At 42.7% G+C, this 20,221-nt stretch overlaps 1 protein-coding gene across 4 annotated transcripts in view; it reads left to right on the forward strand.

The window, feature by feature from the left end:
• Window positions 1-20,221, forward strand: part of ARL15 (ADP ribosylation factor like GTPase 15) — a 631,237-nt gene that overhangs the window by 78,601 nt on the left and 532,415 nt on the right. For 2 of the 4 annotated variants that reach the window (XR_004538155.1, XR_004538156.1), the window contains one exon: window positions 2,769-2,819. The exons of the other annotated variants lie outside the window; for them this stretch is intronic. The gene's annotated coding sequence lies outside the window, so the exon portion shown is untranslated. The remainder of the gene's footprint in view (window positions 1-2,768; window positions 2,820-20,221) is intronic. 4 annotated transcript variants of the gene reach the window in all.

Genomic DNA, 20,221 nt, shown 5'->3' on the forward strand with positions numbered 1-20,221 from the left:
AAGAGAAGGGAGAAGGGGTACTGCTGGACAGGGGGGTGGTAAAAGGAAGGGAGAAGGGGTACTGCTGGACAGGGGGGTGGTAAAAGGAAGGGAGAAGGGGTACTGCTGGACAGGGGGGGGGAGGTAAAAGGAAGGGAGAAGAGGTGCTGCTGGTCCTGGCAGAAAGGGAGGGAGGGAAAGGAAAGGTGCTACACACTGGAGGTGAGGGTGAGATGGTGCATGGGGAGAGAGAGCATGTTGGGTTGGGGATGGGAAAGAGGGATAAGGGAAGAAGCAATGACAGAGAGAGAAAGTGTGCAGGAGGCAGAAAGTGTTGGACGTGGAGAGGGTGAGATGGATGGGGAGGGCAGAAAGGAGGGAAATTTAATAAAGTTTAATCAAGAATTTTGTAAAAATGTATTTGAGAAAAAAAAAAAATCAGCAACATAGCCAATATGTACAAGATCCTAAGGTCATCTTAAACATATCTAGTCGATGCCACCAGGATAGTGACAAGGCAATCGTTTCCCACAAATCAGTGACACCTCTTCAATCAGCAACTTCTGAATTGAGGGCAAGTGTTCCATCCAAATTGGAGCAAAACTTTATGCCAAGATATTTAAGAGGACCAGTTGTCCAACTGAAAGGCTAGGAATCAAACCGGGCTCTCACACGTTGAACATAAGAATAGCCATACCAGGTCAGACAAGTGGTCCATCTAGCCCAATATCCTGTTTCCACAGTGACCAATCCAGGTCACAAACTTGTATTGGCAAACACCCAAATTGTAGCAACGTTCCATGCAACCAATCCCAGGGCAAGCATTGGCTTTCCCCCATGTCTGTCTCAATAGCATACTATGGGTTTTTCCTCCAGGAATTTGTCCAAACTTTCTTTAAACCCATTTAATGTTAACTACTGTTACCTCATCCTCTGGCAATGTGTTCAGAGCTTAAGTATTCTGTGGGTGAAAAATATTTCCTCCTATTGGTTTTAAAAGTATTTTCCTCTAACTTTGAGTTTCCCCTTGTATTTTTGATTGAGAAAAAAATTGTTTCATTTTTACACATTCTGTATCATTCAGGATTTTGTAGACTTAAATCATATTTCCCCTCAGTTGTTTCCTTTCCAAGCTGAAGAGCCCTAACCTTAAGAGGCATGATTTCATTTTTTCTCCCAATTAATGTTTCCAGAAAACACACCAACATCTGTAGAGTGATCCAGTTTTGCTAAATATAAAAGAATATCTTTGGTGTAAATTAACACTAATGTGAAGGGAGCCCAGTTGAAATTCCATGATCTGAGGACATTGACCATCGTGTAGCATCAGAGAGGTTAGCGATGTAAAGAGCTATGATATAGCTACCTTGGAGTTATTAATAATAATAATAACAGTTTATATACTGCAATACCGTTAAGTTCTATGCGGTTTATAATAGATTAAGCGAGGTACAAATTGATTGAATTTAAGAGGGGGGAAGAGGAGAGTTAATAGGATCGGAAATGCGTTGTTGAGGAGAAAGAGATTAATAGGACAAAGGAATAAGTATGAGAATACAAATCATGAAACAGGGATAAGTCCTTTATTAGAACAACTGCACTGGCTGCCCATGAAAAAGTAAATCCAATTTAAGATAACCTGCTTGGTTCACAAAGCGATCTATGGAGAAAACTCAGATGGACTAACTTCTGATATTAAAATCCCACACTCCTTCAATTCATGAGTATCACAACGTTTGAAACTATCCTTCCCATCTCCTCAACAAGTTCGGCGGAACTGCCAATATACCTAAGACAACCTATCACTTACCTTGACTTCCAGAAGAAACTTAAGACATATCACTTTTCTCTTTAACCAGCCTCCTATCCTTCACCTCTCTCCTCGAACAATCACAAGATCAGATTAAAAATGTAACATCAAGAACTTGATTTATTTCTTATTGTAACTTGTATAGATTCCTTGTAGAGAATTGTGGTATATAAAACACTGTATTGTATTGTATGTTCATGCTTTATAAGTATACATTTACATCACAATATGGTCTTTGCTTTGCCCAGACTATACCCCTGGGTAATCAATATATTTTATAAAAGTAGAGGTTATGTTTTTGTATGCCTACTTTTTGTGCACATATACCCCTGCATAATTTTATAATAGTTTCTACATGTAAAATGTACATTACTTCTAGAAAATGCTTTATAAAATTATCCTCCAAGTCTTAGGGGCCAGGGGCTATTTTTAAAATGTATGTCGATATGTTTTAGTTTTTTGCAGTAGTGAATATGTGCCTACAGGACAGTTTGCTGAGTCCTCAGTGGAGGTAAATCACTTTGAAACCTCCTACTCTGACAAAAAATTTTTTAAAAACCTACAACTTGTTTATGGGAACCTTTTTGGTGTATGATATAATGCTCTGCCAGTAATTTTACTAATGGTCTGTAACTTTGCAACTATAGAAATACAATTATTAAGTCAGATTCGTTTTGGTTGATAAGTTCAGCTGGATTTATCTAGTACCATTGACCTTGCTGAAACTTGACCGTAACAGGAAAAAATGCATGGTTTGGATCATAGACTTGATCAATCATAATTAGCCTGAGGAACTGCTTGTTCACCATCTTAACCAAGGTTATGCGAAGTAGATATTTAAAGAAAGAATGAATGTTGTTCTAGGTAAAACCATTAAAATTTGTACTGTATATGTCATTTCTAAGGAGTATTTTTATGAGAGGATGTGGGGTTTTGTGTACTTTTACTCAGCCTGTTTTCCTCACTCATTGTTTTTCAGCCATCAGTAAAGCGTGTGTAGTTACTGCACAAAACATCCTGCATCATTTTGGTAAGCTCTATGCACGAAAAAAAATGTGCACAGCCTGGCAGTATGCTCTGCTTTAGTCCTTACTATGTTATTATTTTACATCAATTCATTAGTTACTTTGTTTTTTGCATGGGACTGCAGACTCTACCTCTGCTGCTTCTAGCACTCATAGTGAGTTGAATCTGGTGCTCAGTATATGCTCCCCCGCCTTGCTCAGCTTGGAAGTAATACTAACTAGTAAGCCTCAAAAACAGGAGGCTCAGGAGAGGAAAGAGAGAAAAGTGCTCTTTGCAACATGTGTTGTATGCCGTTTATGCTGTCAATTAATTTGCATGCTTTGGGAGCTGATACTGTAGCAAGGAAGAAAAAATGCAAGTAACTTCTATGTGTTTGAGCTACTATTAGACTAGAGTATCTTAAACGAGCTCATAGCTATGATGTGTTGAGAAGAAACCATATGCCATTCTGGACCTGAGCATCATCTGGTGGTAACTTTTTTTTTTTCTCCCTTGGCAAATGTAGTCTGGACTGGAGGTACATATGAGTGGAATAGAATCAATATAGAGCAGCGGTCTCAAACACGCGGCCCGCGGGCCGCATGTGGCTCTCCAGGTTTTATTTGCGGCCCGTGGTCTGGAGGCCATCATTCTCTTCCTTTTGGAGCAGCAGCCGGTTCGTTCGCTCAAAGCCGCGGGTTGGCGGCTCCTTGCGCTATCCACTCCTGCATCGGAAGCCTCTCTGATGTCACAACATCAGAGAGGCTTCAGACGCAGGCGCGGATCTCGCAAGGAGCCGCCACTCGCGGCTTTGAACGAACGAGCTGGCCAGACATGCTGCTGCTCCAGTGGCGTACCAAGGGGGGGGGGGGGGGGGTGGTCCACTGCTCTCTTCCCTGCAGGGCCGACCAACTCTGGCGGCCCGACGTCAATTCTGACGTCGAGAGGACGTTCTGGCTAGCCAATCGCTGCTTGGCTGCCCGGAACGTCCTTTTCGACGTTAGAATTGACATCGGGCAGCGAGAGTTGTTCGGCCCCGTGCAAAAGAGAAGCAGGGAGATGGCCTGTTCCCAATAGCAGCGGCAGCAGCAGCAGCCTATTCCGCGGTGGCGGTGGCATGGGGGAGGGCGGGAAGGAAGAAAGAAAGAAAAAAAGAAGGTGGGGTGGGGAAAGGGAGCCAGAAAAAAAAGCAAAAAATGGGGCACGGAGGAAGGAAGAAAGAGGGAGGGGGGACAGGGAACCAGAAACAAAGCAAAAAATGGGGCACGGAATCAGAGAAAGACAGACAGAGAAAGAAAGAAAAAGTTGGGGAAGGAAATGAGGTCTGGAGGAGAGGAAGCATACCGGAGGCTGAAAGAAGGGAAGAAGTATTGGATGCACAGTCAGAAGAATAAAGTGCAACCAGAGACTGATGAAATTACCAAACAAAGGTAGGAAAATGATTTTATTTTCAATTTAGTGATTGAAATGTGCCAGTTTTGAGAAAGAAAAGATATAGAGCTGCAGAAAAAATAGAGTATTTGGAGGGCCGCAGAAAAAATAGTTAATGTCTTATTAAAGAAATGACAATTTTGCATGAGGTAAAACTCTTTATAGTTTATATATATTTCCTTTTAACTGTTAAAGGAAAGTTTTATAAACTATAAAGAGTTTTACCTCATGCAAAATTGTCATTTCTTTAATAAGGCATTAACTATTTTTTCTGCGGCCCTCCAAGTACCTACAAATCCAAAATGTGGCCCCGCAAAGGGTTTGAGTTTGAGACCACTGATATAGAGGTAGTTGTGCTTTTGACTCTCCTTTGTTTATTCCACTTAACAGTATTCAGACACTGAAGTCTTCCAATAATGTGTATTCTGGGTCGTTGTGGTTCAGTGTTCTCCCCAGAAATTTTTTCCAGCTGGGTGGCATGAAAAGTAGACGGGTGGGGCGGGACGGGAAAATTTGATGGTGGGGAAAATGAAGGGCTCCTTTTACTAAGCTGCATTAGCGTTTTTAGTGCGTACAGAATTGCCGCGCTACACAGCTAGAACTAACGCCAGCTCAATACTGGCATTAGCATCTAGCGCATGCGGTAATTCTGCATGAGCTAAGCACGCAGTAAAACCGCTATCGCAGCTTAGTAAAAGGAGCCTTAAATTTGTACTATTTGTATTAGTTAATTATTATTAGTTATTTTCCAATGCTCAATATGACTGCCTTTCTTAAGGTTTGACACTTGTTCCATAATATTTTTATTAAATTTAAGAAGTATCCAATTCTAGAAGTGAATAATTAGATATATGCCCTCTTTCAAATGGTATAGAGCAGCGTCTCTTAAACTTTTTTTTAACTCCGGCACACTAAACGGAGCAAATGTTTTTTGTGGCACATTAAATGCAGCAAATGTTTTTCATGGCTGGAAAAAATTTTGGGGGAGAACACTGTTGCCGTTAGTTTTCAAGGTCCAATCATGTCAAAGAATGATGCTTATCTGGGCAGTTGTATAATAAAAAGAATGGATAAGGTAACATCAGAAGTGAAATAGTCATGAATCAGAGGGATACATACCCTGTAGGTCCTAAAAGCAGGCTTGTGGATTAGATATAAACTATGAAAGCAGTGGCATATGTGCATATGTGACACCCGAGGCCCATCATTTTTTTGACACCCCCCATCTGTATGAAAAACATGATTTTTAGTAACAATCCACACATCACACAAGAGTGTACCTAGGAAAAGGCAGCATCTTACATACTGCAGTGAGCAGTACATCAATACATCCATTGTAAAACTAAACAAGCCAGACTAGTACAGATCAATCCTACACAGTCAATCCTAACTGAAAACCATGTCTTTCGAACACACAGAACACAGAAAACACCTTCGCCTAGTATGGAATATGTAATCACTAACTAACCCCTCTCCTTTTTACAAAACTGTAATGTGGTTTTTAGCCATGGTGGTAACAGCTCAGACTCTCATAGAATTCTGAGCAATTACCACCATGGCCGTTGCTAAAAAAACGCTCTACAGTTTTGTGAAAGGAGGGATAAAATAGAGAAACGTAGACAAAGGTTAAATTGAACCACCAAGAAGCTGGACTCTGCATACAATGCAACACCACAGAAACAGCGATGCATCTCCCCTAAAGCAAAAAAAAAAAATAAATATAATTTTTTTCCACATTGTCTTCTCTGGTTTCTGCTTTCCTCATAGTCTTGTCACTCTCTTCCTTTCATCCACTGTCTACCCTCTCTCTGCCCCTTCTATATGGCATCTTCTCTCCTTGTATTCCCCTTCCATCTCTCCCTTCACCCCTATTAGTCTGGCATCCATCTTCTTCCCTTTCGTCCTCCAATGGTCTGGCATCTCTCTCCTCTTCTTCCCTTTTCTCTCCCACACCCCCATGGTCTGGCATTTCACTCTCTCCTCTCCCTGCCCCCAACTTCCATCAGCATCTGCCCCCTTTCTCTCCCTCCACCACCCTTCTATGCTCCTCTCTCCCTCCAAACCAGCAAGGTCCCATGATGACTGCTTCTGTTGCTTCTGCCTCCGGAAGATGTAAGTGACGTTGGAGGGGGTGGGCCGGCAGACGCAGGGAGTTGCGGTAAGGTTCCGCAATGACTGCAGCTGCTGATCCACCTCTTCCAACGTCACGTCTTCCTGAGGCAGAGGCGGCAAATGCAGTCATCACGGGACCTTCCTGCACTTCAGTGTGGCTGCCGTCTCTGCTTCAGAATAAGTATGGCAGCCACGCTGAGGTACAGGTGCTATTTAGAACAGCTCGGAAGGTTCTGGATCCAGCTGGCTGTGTACCCCCCTAGGACTGGCACCCGGGGTGGTCTGCCACTGTATGAGGGGACAAAAAATAATAAAAAGAATGGATAACTTGACCAATTTAGACATGTCATACAATTATAATCACAAAAATATGTCATAAAGTGTAATTCTAAACTCAAAAGACTCCAGACGAAAAGCAGACTACAGAAAAGAAACCAGAAAAGACCAAACCCATAGTACTAAGATTCAAATGCTAAAATCGAACATGTCCATTATGAAGAGACGTGTAGATCACTGCTAATTATAACAAGTGAATCTTTAAAATATGAGACGGTAACGGATAGCCAGACCTGGTGGACAGAAATGACAAATACTGGAGCCAAAACCAGAGTACTGTGATGAAACTTGAATATGGATACCTATTTATACTTTTGAGTAAAATTGCGATAAGAACATGTCATAGAAAAGAATAAATAATGTGTAAACTAAAAACCAAGAACAACATATTGTAACACCGAACTCAGAATTAATGAAATAACATGCTAAAAGAACTTAACCCCCCCTTAAAATAGGGCATATACATACTTAAAATGATGGCTGGTTACAAACACTATGCCTAGACTATATAGACCTAAACAGGGCAAAAGTAAACGTATGGGAAATGAGCAGCTGATAATACAGAGTGTATTTTGAAAACATAAGCCAATAGTAGCTCAAAGACAAGCCGACCGGGTAGATGAAAAGTGAAACCTGGGAAAGATGTAAATTATTGTTCAAATGAGCTTCTATTAAAACCAAAGAATAAAACCACAGCACTCGGGAAAGTAAAAAAGGGAGAGTAAAATGGACTTACCGAAAAGGTCTCTGCACTGATGAGATAAACTCGTAAGCTGAATAAATGTGAACACGCGACAGTGGGGCTATGATATTTGATCTGTTGAAAGAGGCGCCAAAAAAGTGTCGGCAGTGGATTGGATGCACACTGATAGGGGAGGGGCATCGGGCTGTTAAAAAAGGCTGCTTTAATAAATAAATGAAAATACTGGTGAAAAACTAAATAAAAAACCAAAACAATGATAAAATGCCGAACCCGACTGCAAGTGGTAGTGAAAGTAGCATAAGGCACCCGTAGTGCTGTTAGTGCCAGAACTGCTTAGAATAAAGAACCGTGCTGTACATGAGGAGAAAAAAGAAAGAATGAGGTGATAAGATGTAAAGTGCTGGCCCCTCACTGCACCACTTTTTAGTTCAATAAGTTTTTTTATTGTTTTCACATTAAAGTACAGAAGAACAAAGATAACAAGAACATGTATCTTGCAGGTATACAAAATGATGTAGACTAAGACAGTGGATTCATGAGACCAAGTCACAAAAATGTATAATATATTGAAAACAGTGAAATGAAATAAATTAATTATCCTCCAATACACTAGACCATATAGAGTTGAAGGAAGAAAGGGTGTTCAACTTTTCAGCAGCTACTTTTTCATATCTAGCATAAAGGCATACAGTATTCCACCATTCATTAACATGAAGGAGAGAGAAGTCCTTCCAGTGTGACAATATCGTTTTCAATGCAATCAATAGGAGATTTTTTAGTAGCCTGATTTCACCTTTATCGAGAGAGACAGGTAGGTTGGTACCAAATAAAATGAGCGGCAAAGACAAATCAGTGGTGATGTGTAATAAAGAGCATATGGTTGACCATATATCTGCCCAAAAAGGTTGCAGAAGGGAGCATTCATAAAACATATGGGCAAAAGTGCCTATTGCATTTTTACATGACCAACAAACATTAGTACTAACAGTCGGCAATTTTGATAGCTTGTTTGGGGTCCAAAAAGCTTTGTGATATAGAAAGAGAATCATTTGTTTGATTGAGGCGGCTTTCAATGCTCTGAAAGACGTAAGCCATAGTTGTTCCCAATCAGGTAGGGAAAGAGATATATGCAAATCAGACGACCAGATATCATATAAATGGACGGGTGGGGGGAATTTATTTTTTTAAATGAGTTTATACCATGCTGAAGCTTCTCCCCTCAGCATATGGAAGGCAGTGGAGTATTGCAATAAAGAGGGAAAGTCAGCTGTCAATTGGGTATGTTTCATGTATGCAGTGAGACAATGCCGTAATTGCATCCATCTATATGCTTGAGTATTAGGAATATGATATGCCGATGACAATGCCGCAAAATCCATCAGTTGGTCATTGAATAATAAGTGCTTAATTGACCAGATACCTTCTTTAATACATGATTTCCATTTTATATGTAATCCTTGGATTTTGATCTGAGGATTATTCCAAATCGAAATGTTAGTGGTAGAATGCCATGGGATCTGAACATGTGAGTCAATCAATAATAGTGCTTCCTTTGTTGATCGAAAGATATGATCCGTAGGATGGTTAATTTTGAGAGAAGAGAGAGCTGAGAAGCGTAGAAATTGTTCATCATATAGTTTATGTTCAAGCTTTAGCCAAGTAGGAATATCATCAGTCTGAGAATAGTGTAACCATTGGGACTCTTGTCTGGCCAGAAAAGCAACATGATAGTCATACATGCTAGGGAAATTTATGTCACCATTTTCTTTGGTACATTTGAGCTTTTTCAGAGATATGTGAGGAGGTTCTCACTGCACCACTTGATAAAACTAAGGAGCGATGTTCTAGAGCAGGGATGCCCACACTTTTTGGGCTTGCGAGCTACTTTTACAATGACCAACTCAAAATGATCTACCAACAATAAAATAAAAAAAAAACAAAAACCACAAAGCACACTGTACGCATAGAAAAGAGGTCAAAGCAGATGACTCTATGCACTGTCACCTCAGTAACAACCATACAAAAATAGACAAATACCCCCCTCCCTTTTTACTAAACCACGATAGCAATTTTTAGCGCAGGGAGCTGCACTGAATGCCCAGCGCTGCTCTCAACGCTCATAGGCTCCCTGTGCTAAAAACCGCTACTGCGGTTTAGTAAAAAGGGACCATAGTGTAAAATATAGACAGCAGATATAAATTCAGACACATTTTGATCACTAAATTTAAAATAAAATCATTTTTCCTACCTTTGTTGTCTGGTGATTTCATGAGTCTCTGGTTGCACTTTCTTCTTCTGACTGTTGCACTTTCTCCTTCTGACTGTGCATCCAATCTTTCTTCCCTTCTTTCAGCCTATATGCTTCCTCTCCTCCAGACCTCATTCCCTCCCCCAACTTTTTCTTCCTCTCTCCCTGCCTCCCTTTCTTTTTTTCTGTTTCTCTTCTTTCCTTCTGTCTCCCTGCCTGCCCTCCCCCAAGCCACTGCCGCTGCCATCGGGGAACAGGCCCCCAAGCCGCTGCCGCCATCGGATAACAGGCCCCAAAGCTGCCGCCGCCCCAAGCTCTCCTTGCTTCCCTGTGTCGGGCTGACTAGCAATCCTCTCCCTGACATCAATTCTGCTGTCGGAGAGGAAGTTCCAGCCCAGCCAGGCAACGATTGGCTGGCCAGAACTTCCTCTTCGATGCCAGAATTGACGTCAGGAAGAGGAAGGCTGATCGGCCCGGTAGATCGCAATCGACCTATTGGGCACCCCTGTTCTAGAAAAATGCTGCCGAGTCCTGCCTTCGTGGAAACAGAAAGTAGGCAGGACCCGGCAGCAAGAACAGCAAATTGTAAGCTTCACTGACCTGTCTCCCGCCTTAACCAGTAGCGAATGCATGCTCCGGGGTTCTAACATGTGCGTGCCGGCTTCCCTTCTCTTCCCCCCCGGACATAACTTCCGGTTTTGGAGGGAAGAGAAGGGAAGCCAGCATGCACATTAGAGCCCTGGAGCATAAGTTTGCTACGGGCTAAGGCGTGAAATCTCCAAGCCGTTTTTTTTAATGTTGAGCAGTGGCGGCAGCAGCAAAATTCACGATCATATGATAGCCAGGCGATCATCTAAATTAGCCGGGCGGAGCGCCAGCTAAAAAGCCCTAGGAAGAACACTGTGGTTTATTTTTAAATTTATTTATTTATTCAGTTTTCTATACCATTCTGCATAGGCACTGGAACTGGGAGGCAACAAGTGCCATGGTCTCCCCAAAAACTGGCGGTAGCTCTGTTCCCCCACCTACCTCTTCTTTTAGCTGCTCTAATTTTAAATTTTCAGCATGTAGTATGTTATTCTATGAACGTTGGAGCATTTACCTCGCCAACCCACAGTAGAAACCTTTACTGCAGCTTTGTAAAAGCCAATGTCAAGGATCTATTTGCTAGATTTTCAAATAGGTCATTTTTCCAGAAACTTGAACAAATCTTTTATATATACAGTATCAATCTACAGTATACCTATGAAACAAAGTTTAACATTTTAAAGTATAATTTCCAATTATGTGTTCTAATTGGATTCTTTTGGGAGGCTTCTAAAACCTGTCTTGGGAACTCCACAACCAGTCAGGATTGGATTGAAATTATTATTTGATATACCACTATTAACATAAGTATTTAGCAGTGTACAATGAAAGAAATGTATTAAATACAGTACAATCACTTTATAAAATCTATAAAAAAAAGAAAAAAAGAGTAGTTCAAATTAGCAGAATCAAGTCAATTATTATTAAATCCTATAGTAACAGTTTGCTTCCATAATATTACTGAAATAATTCTGCTTTTTCAACAACTTATGAAATGACAAATATGACAAACCATGAAAAAATTTGTCAAACAAAGAATTCCATAATGCAGGACCTACATAAGAAAAAGCTCTGCATCTAGTGAAAGATAACTTTGATACTTAGACCTGGCAATGCAAACAGCTCTTTGTTAGAAGAGTGCAGAGATTTCTCTTGACTATATCTTACCAACTTATTTGCCAAATAAGAGCTAGATTCACTAAGCCCACCGATCATGTCCCGACCACTTTGCGACCCAGACCCGATTCACTAACCTTCCTCCCGAGCGTATCTGATCTGCGCATGCAAATGAGGGGAAATGGCATGTAAAATAGGAAGGGCCTCGATTCACTAAAAAAATTCAGGCACACAGACTGGGCTGGCCAATCCAAAAACAAGTGACTGCTCAGGACCAGTCGCTTGTGCAAAAACCCTGCTCTCTGCCCCGACTCTCCTCTTGCCACCTGCTCTCTGCCCTGACTCTCCTGCAATTCTCAAGCAGCAAGCGCTAATCTGCAGTAAGGAGGTACACTTTTCCAGCCTGAATGTTTTAAAGTTTGCAGAAGAGCCGACTTGCTCCCATCAAAAAAAAAAGTGTTCAGCAAAGGACTTCAGTTTTATTTTGAAACTGCATCTCCTGCTCTCTGCCCCGACTCTCCTGCTCTCTACCCCGACTCTCCTACTCTTTACTGCTCTTGCCACCCCGCTCTCTGCTCTGACTCTCCTGCTTGCCCTTCCCCACAGTGTGAGCCTGTGGTTTTAACCTGCAGGTTCACGAAGTAAAAAGTTTCCAGTTCTGTAAGCATGCCTAGACCATCTACAGGCAAAGAAGACGGTCTGCGTCGGGATCGCTCTTCAACGATCCTTGTGGTTGGTTTGGGGCATGCCTCTGATTGGGCTAATTAGCATGCGGATGCTTTGCAAATCAGGCACCCGGCCACCTCATGGATCGGATTGGATCCGTGAGGTTAGTGAATCTAGGCCTAAGTGCCATGCTTTAAAAACCATGCACCATAGCTTGAACTTAATGCATTGGTCTATAGGTAACCAACGAAGTTTATACAGAACCAGAGTGATATGATCTGTTCTTTTGCTACCTGTTAAAGGCCTCACAGCAGTATTTTGAACCAAATGCAAATGATGTACATTGGCCTGACTTATTCCTAGAAAAAGAGTATTGCAGTAATCCAACCTACCTGATAAGAAGGCATGTGTCACTTTTCCTTTTCAAGGATTGGTTTTAGTTGACGCAATATTCAGAATTGGTAAAAATTGGTCTTTACAATGTAATTAATCTGAAGACTAAAGTGCAAACTAGAGTTGCAGCAAACACTTAATACTGAGCAAATTCTGAGCAAAACTGAATCTTTGAATCCCGGATCTCAAGAAAGGTTCACAATGTTGTTTGTCTATGAGAGATCACTGTTTTTTCGATATTAAGAACCAAGTTGTGCTATATTAACCAATTATTCAGTTGATTTAATTTTTTATTTATGTCACTGATAGCTTGTTCATGATAATTTCCTAAAAAGAGTCACTGAATAGCATCAGTGAAAAAGTGGAAAGTATCCTCCCAAGCATCGAGTAGCCTTGCCAGAGGTGCAAGGTACAAATTAATGAGTACAGAGGATAGCAAAGATCTGTGCAGAACTCCAGATCGCAACATGCCCTTTGATGACAATTGATTTTTCCAAGACACACAGTATAAGACCTATTAGAAAAATAGGACACAAACCAATGTAATACTTAAGATTCAATTCTAGCATTTTTTTAATGTAGTCAACAACTTATAATGTGAAACTGTATCAATACTGCATTTAAATCAAGTTCTATCCATAGAACATCTAACCCTCTTTCCATTTTTACCAAAGTATCATCATTGACAATAATCTAACATCAATAATTCCATATTTTGATTACTCCTATAGGCTGATTGACGTAGGTGTAATACCTCACTCTTCACCAAGTAATGACTTAACTGTGTCAGAACAACTTTATCCAAAATGTATGCCTCAAAAAAACCCAACATGTTTGATTTCTGATTGGAGTAATTATTGCTTGCTTCATAATATCAGGACCAATGACCTTGGTCAATGATAAATTTACAATGTGACTCAAAAAGGAAGCTAATATTTCACTACTCATTGCTAGAATTCTATGATGGATGATGATCAACTGAGCAGCCATGGAATGTATGGTTCTTGCTATTTTTTCAATTTCTGCCTCAGAAACTGGTGTAAATTTGTTCCACTCAGCAATAGATACCATAGACTCTAATGGCACTACATATCAGGATACCCACAGTCAATATATATATAATAATCAGTTTGCATTCATTGCAAATCTAATCATGCATGCAAATTCATTTTAGGCATATTCATTGTGGGCATCCTGCAAACCTAAGGTGACCATACGTCCCGTTTTTGGACCGACCGTCCTGTTGTCCCGACCCACCGCTTCGGGACACCAAAATGTCCCGTTTTCAGGGACAGCGTCCCGAAGCTATGTGCGGGGACACCAGGACGAGCGATCACTTTCCCTCCCTGCCGTGCCGATTCTAACTCTGGGCCGCCACTGCTGCTTCTTCCCTTCTTCCTGACGTCAATTTTGACGTCGGAGAGGACATTCCGGGCCAGCCAATTGCTGGCAGCAGCGGTACACAGGCGGATGGATGGGTGGTTTGAGTCGCGGGGGGAGGGGGGGGGTTGAATCAGGCACTGGAGGGAGGTAGGCAGGCAGGCTAGCTTCGGGGGAGGGACATAGGCAAGGGAGGCACTGGGAGCACTATGGACATGGGAAGGAGGCACTGGGGGCACTATGGACACAGGACAGGCACTGGGGGCACTATGGACACAGGACAGGCACTGGGGGCGCTAGGGACACAGGACAGGCACTGGGGGCACTATGGACATGGGAAGGAGGCACTGGGGCACTATGGACATGGGAAGGAGGCATTGGGGGCACTAGGGACACAGGACAGAGGCACTAGGGACACAGGACAGGCACTGGGGCACTATGGACATGGGAAGGAGGCACTGGGGGCACTATGGACATGGGAAGGAGGCACTGGGGGCACTAGGGACACAGGACAGAGGCACTGGGGGCACTAGGGACACAGGACAGAGGCACTGTGGGCACTATGGACATGGGAAGGAGGCATTGGGGGCACTAGGGACACAGGACAGAGGCACTGGGGGCACTAGGGACACAGGACAGAGGCACTGTGGGCACTATGGACATGGGAAGGAGGCATTGGGGGCACTAGGGACTGGACAGAGGCACTGGGGGCACTAGGGACACAGGACAGAGGCACTGTGGGCACTATGGACATGGGAAGGAGGCATTGGGGGCACTAGGGACACAGGACAGGCACTGGGGCACTATGGACACAGGACAGGCACTGGGGCACTATGGACATGGGAAGGAGGCACTGGGGGCACTAGGGACACAGGACAGAGGCACTGGGGGCACTAGGGACACAGGACAGAGGCACTGTGGGCACTATGGACATGGGAAGGAGGCATTGGGGGCACTAGGGACACAGGACAGAGGCACTGGGGGCACTAGGGACACAGGACAGAGGCACTGTGGGCACTATGGACATGGGAAGGAGGCATTGGGGGCACTAGGGACTGGACAGAGGCACTGGGGGCACTAGGGACACAGGACAGAGGCACTGTGGGCACTATGGACATGGGAAGGAGGCATTGGGGGCACTAGGGACACAGGACAGGCACTGGGGCACTATGGACACAGGACAGGCACTGGGGCACTATGGACATGGGAAGGAGGCATTGGGGGCACTAGGGACATAGGACAGAGGCACTGGGGGCACTAAGGACACAGGACAAAGGCACTAGGGACAAAGGACAGGCACTGTGGGCACTATGGACATGGGAAGGAGGCACTGGGGCACTATGGATATGGGAAACAGGAACTGGGGGCACTAAGGACACTGAACAGAGACACTGGGGGCATTAAGGACACAGGACAGAGGCACTGTGGGCACTATGGACATGGGAAGGAGGCACTGGGGACACAGGACAGGCACTGGGGGCACTATGGACATAGGAAGTAAGGAGGGAGGAAATAGAAAGGGACAATTGTTGGGCCTGAGTGCAGAAAGAAAGAAATGAAAGTAAGGAAACTCATGAAATCACCAGACAGCAAAGGTAGGAAAAATGATTTTATTTTTAATTTAGTGATCAAAACGTGTCAGTTTTGAGAATTTATATCTGCTGTCTATATTTTGCACTATATTTATCTATTTTTCTATAGTTACTGAGGTGACATTGCATATTTTACAGTCATTTACCTTGACATCTTTGAAACCCCCCAAATATAAATAATTAACATTTTCTCTGCATATAGTGTGATTTGTAGTTTGTTTTTTTTATTTTAAGGTTACCATTATGAATTAATATGAAGAGTGCACTTCAAATTCTACTGCTTACTTTACAAGGCTATCAACGGAGAAAGCCCAACCTACTGGAATAATCGACTAAATCAATCCTCCTCAACCAGTCACAGAAGAACCCATTCACTATTCTCTTACCCATCATCCAAAAATGTCAAATGAAAAAAACTTTATGACAACCTAATAGCCTCCAAAGCAGCTAAGCTGGACAGACAATTCACCACTCTGTTAACTATAACCACAGACTACAAAACCTTCAAGAAAGATATTAAAACCATATTCTTCAAAAAACACATAAAACCTATCCAGCACAACCAATCCCAACCCAACATCCAGCACTCTCTATACTCTTAGTACTCTCTAATATTCTTCTATTTACCAAACATTCTCTAAAACCCCATAATTCACCCTATTCTTATCTCCTAAAGACTTCTACTTCCAGCTGGTAACCTTAAATGCTTTATCTCATCGCTTATTCTATTACTTCAAATTTGGAATGTAATTCTTGTTTTTAGTTTGGATGTAATCCGCCTTGAACCGCAAGGTAATGGCGAAATAGAAATCACTAATGTAATGTAATGTAATGGAGATATTATGTGTACATGAAAAATGAATGGAAGAAATTGGGGGCGGGGCTAGGTTGAGATTGGGGCTGGGCTAGGGTGGGATTGGGGGCGGGACCGACAATTAATAGATGTCCCCTTTTGATGAAAAAAATAAATGGTCACCTTATGCAAACCTGACTTGCAGTAGGGCACTCAGGGCAGCTTTGCGAAGTTCTGCTCTAATGAGTACTGAAGTTTAATAAATTCCATCTTTGTGCTGGTAACATGCATTTCTTCAGCCGGAAATGCACAAAGATGGAATTTACTAAACTTCCTTCAGCCGGAAATGTATGTGCATGACTGGCAGTGAGAACATGCTTTTTACAGCTGGTTCAAAGGTATAGGTGTCCTATCTGAACTTGGCCTTTCACTGCAATTTTGATGATTAAATTCAACCGTCGTCACTTTAACACCATTCCTCCCAAAAGAATCCTACTAAAACACATAATTGGACATTACACTTTAAAATATTAAATTTTGTTTCATAGGTACAGATTGATATTGTATATATAAAAGATTTGGTCACGCTTCTGGCTAAAAAATCTATTTGAAAATTGCTTGCAATTCCTGGACAGAATATTTTCCAACTAATAGTTCTTTGACTTTGTGTAAATGTTAGCGTTTGCTGGCTTGTCTTGACTGCAGCTGTTCTTTTCTTGCCTCCTCCCTGAGCTCCCAGCTTAGGTGACTGCCGGCCCTGTTTACAACTACCCTACTTCCCCTCTCTCCAGTATCTGTTTCAGAGTTAGAAATAACACATTAAATTAGGATTGCCAGACGTCCGGGAAAACCTGGATATGTCCTCTTTGTAGAGGACTGTCCAGGTTCCTGGATGGTCTTTCTGAAACCCGACATTTTGTCCAGGTGTTGGAAAGCCCCGATGAGCTCCAGCTGCATCTGGAGGGCCTCTGATCATGTGCGGATGACATCACATACATCCGCACATGCTCGAGGCCCTCCAAACGTAGCCAGAGCTCATCGAGGAAGATGATGAGGCTTTGAGAGGGCAGGGCTTGAGGCGGAACTGGGCAGGACTGGATGCAGAACAAGGTGGGGATGGGGGCTGAACAGGGCAGGACCATGAATTTGGGTGTGTGAGACTCCAAATATGGTAACCCTATATTAAATGCAGCTGATGCACAGGATTGATGTATTACAAATAAAGGTTAAAGGTGACAACCAGGAAATAGGAAAATAGTGAGATTAACAATGAGCCACTTGGTGGCATCGGAGTAAGTTAACATTTGTAACTTCTCCCCCTTTTCTTTTCTTTGAGCTATGCACAGCTTTCTTATACAGTATACTACTGTTACGGTATTTTGTCCTGACCTAGTTAGTAAAAAATGTATTAAAATTAGTCTGATAAAAAGATTAATTTATTTCCATTTTCTATTTTAAAACATTTATCAATACAGCTTCTTCACTCTCTTCTTTTCATCCAGTGTCTGTCCTCTCTCTCTCTCCCTTCCATGCATTGATATCTCTCTGCCCCTTCCATCCACTGTGTCCCCATCCTCCCTCCTATGGCCCTTCCTCTCCTTCTGTCCATCTTTTTCCCCTCTGTTCCCTTTCTCCTCCTACACCCCCGCATCCCTGTGCAAGCATCTCTCTTCTGCTCTTCCAGCTTCCCTGTTCCAGCATCTTTCTTTTCCTCCCTCCTTGATTTCAGCCTTTCTCACTCTTCCCCACTGCCTTATCTAATTTCTCCCTTGTCTCCAGGCCGCTTGCCCTGTAGTAAGGCATCTTTTTTTTCCTTCCTCCCCTCCCCCTGAGATCTGGCACCCTCCATCCATGGCCCCCCTCCCGAGATTTGATAAGTCCCCCTATTCCATTCCCCCCCTCACTTGCTCGCTTTGTCACCCCCCGACACTCCCTCCTTCCCATGTCGGCAGCACATCCTTCATAATTTGCTGCTCTTTCCGGCGCTGGGCCTTCCTTTCTGCCGGGTCCCACCTATTTCCTGTTTCCACAAAGGCAGGACCTGGCAGAGAGGAAGGCCAATGCCAGCAAGAGCAGCATATTGTAAAGGCTGCCACTGTAGAGCAGTACCCGGACAATGATGATGCTGGGCCTGCACCTAATCATTGAGGCTGATTTTTTCCCCCCAGATCGAATCGATTCAAATCGATTCAACCAAAGTGAATTAGTGAATCGATTCAAATTGGGAATTGAGCAGCTCTACACGCATATTCACTGCAGGTGAAAGAAGTGCTCAAAAAGTTTTTAATTTCATCTTGCATTTTAGGCCAGCAAAGGGCATTGCAGGCCAGCCGGTTACTTGCTTCACTTGGCTTGAATGTACACACATTAGCATCTCTGATCATAGTGATTTCAGTATAATAACTGATTTTATCCATGGAAGAGCTTAGTATTCCCTAATTTTGGCTGGGATTTCATCTTTCAAGTCTGGCAATCCATGTATGACTACAGACTAATTCAGCCTTCTGTCTGAGAAATTCAGATACTCTGCTTGATTGATTTGTGCAATGTTAGTTCTTGTTTTACTCTATAAACTGAGATGTTCTGTACCAGCACTCGACTGCTGATAGTTTTCTTTAGTGACTCTGTTGAGTGTATCATTAATAAACATCTCCAGGTCTGGCTTAAAAAACAGAATTGAGGTCATAATGTTGCAACATCAACAATATAGTGTAAAAGTCACTTGGGTGCATACAATGGAAGCTTTTTGAAGATTGTTATCAGAAGCTGAATTAATGCTTTGGCTATAGAGTTAATGATGAAAGCACTGGCAGGCAAACATGAGAGACATTGTTTTTCAGTATGTACATAATTTTGTTCATCTGGGTAAATCTCCTAGATGCAAAAACCACTGGCTGACCACCTTGCATTTAGCAGCAGCCAAGCCTATTTTTTGCTAGCTATTCTATATAACAAGGAGCTTGGTGACAACATAGTACCCTGAGTACCTGAATGTAAATCACTTAGACTATAAGTGGTATATAAATGCTTAAATACATAAAATAGTACCTCAGTACTGGGTGGGTTGGTACTCAAGTATTTTTCTCTAACTGTCCTGGTGGTCTCCCACTCTATCTAATGTACCTGGGGCAATGGGGATTAAGTGACTTGTCTAAGGTCTCAAGGAGCAGTGTGGGATTCGAACCCACAACCTCGGGGTGCCTAGGCTATGGCTCTAACCACTGCACCACACATTCCCACAGTCCCGATCAGAAGAGCTGTCAGCTGCTCAGCTGCAGTGTGGTATTTTTTTTTTTTTGCTGCTGTTGTGCGTGTATTGTGTGTGTGTGTCCCCACCTCTGTTAGGCACAGGATATACACATGTATAACACATGCAAAGCAGCCAATGGCAGCTCCAGACCTGTCTTAAAAAAATTCCCTGTTAAGTGGTAGGTGTTTCCTTCTCTTGCATTTGCAGGGGTGTCAAAGTCCCTCCTCAAGGGCCGCAATCCAGCCGGGTTTTCAAGATTTTCCCAATAAGTATGCATGAGATCTATTAGCATACAATGAAAGCAGTGGGGAAATTCTGAAAACCAGACTGGATTGTGGCCCTCAAGGACCGACTTTGACACTCCTGTTTCGAGCATTACGAGAAGTGATCATATAAATACTGAGTTCTTTGTAATGCATTTGTATAAGGTTCTTGGTGGCTGCTACTGCTGTGGGTGGAAGCCCCAGAGAACTACTACTACTATTTATTATTTCTATAGCATTGAAAGGCGTACACAGTGCTGTACACTTTAACATACAATAGATTGTAAGCTCAGAAGAGCTTACAATCTAATTTAGATAGGATATTTCAGGGTTGAGGAGATTATGATAGAGGAAAAGATACAGTGGGTATAGGTATCTGACAGCAGTGAGTGGGAGTTAAGAGTTGAAAACAGATTCGAAAAAGTAGGCTTTTAGCTTGGACATGAATTCTGCCAGGGATATGGAGCATGAGGTATTGATTCAAGCAGCCTGTTCCAGGCATACGTTGCTGCAAGAAAGAAGGGACGGAGTCTGGAGGGCAGAAACGAAGAGGCAG

Source organism: Geotrypetes seraphini, chromosome 1 (genome assembly GCF_902459505.1).
Source record: "Geotrypetes seraphini chromosome 1, aGeoSer1.1, whole genome shotgun sequence".
NCBI classification, from domain to species: domain Eukaryota; kingdom Metazoa; phylum Chordata; class Amphibia; order Gymnophiona; family Dermophiidae; genus Geotrypetes; species Geotrypetes seraphini.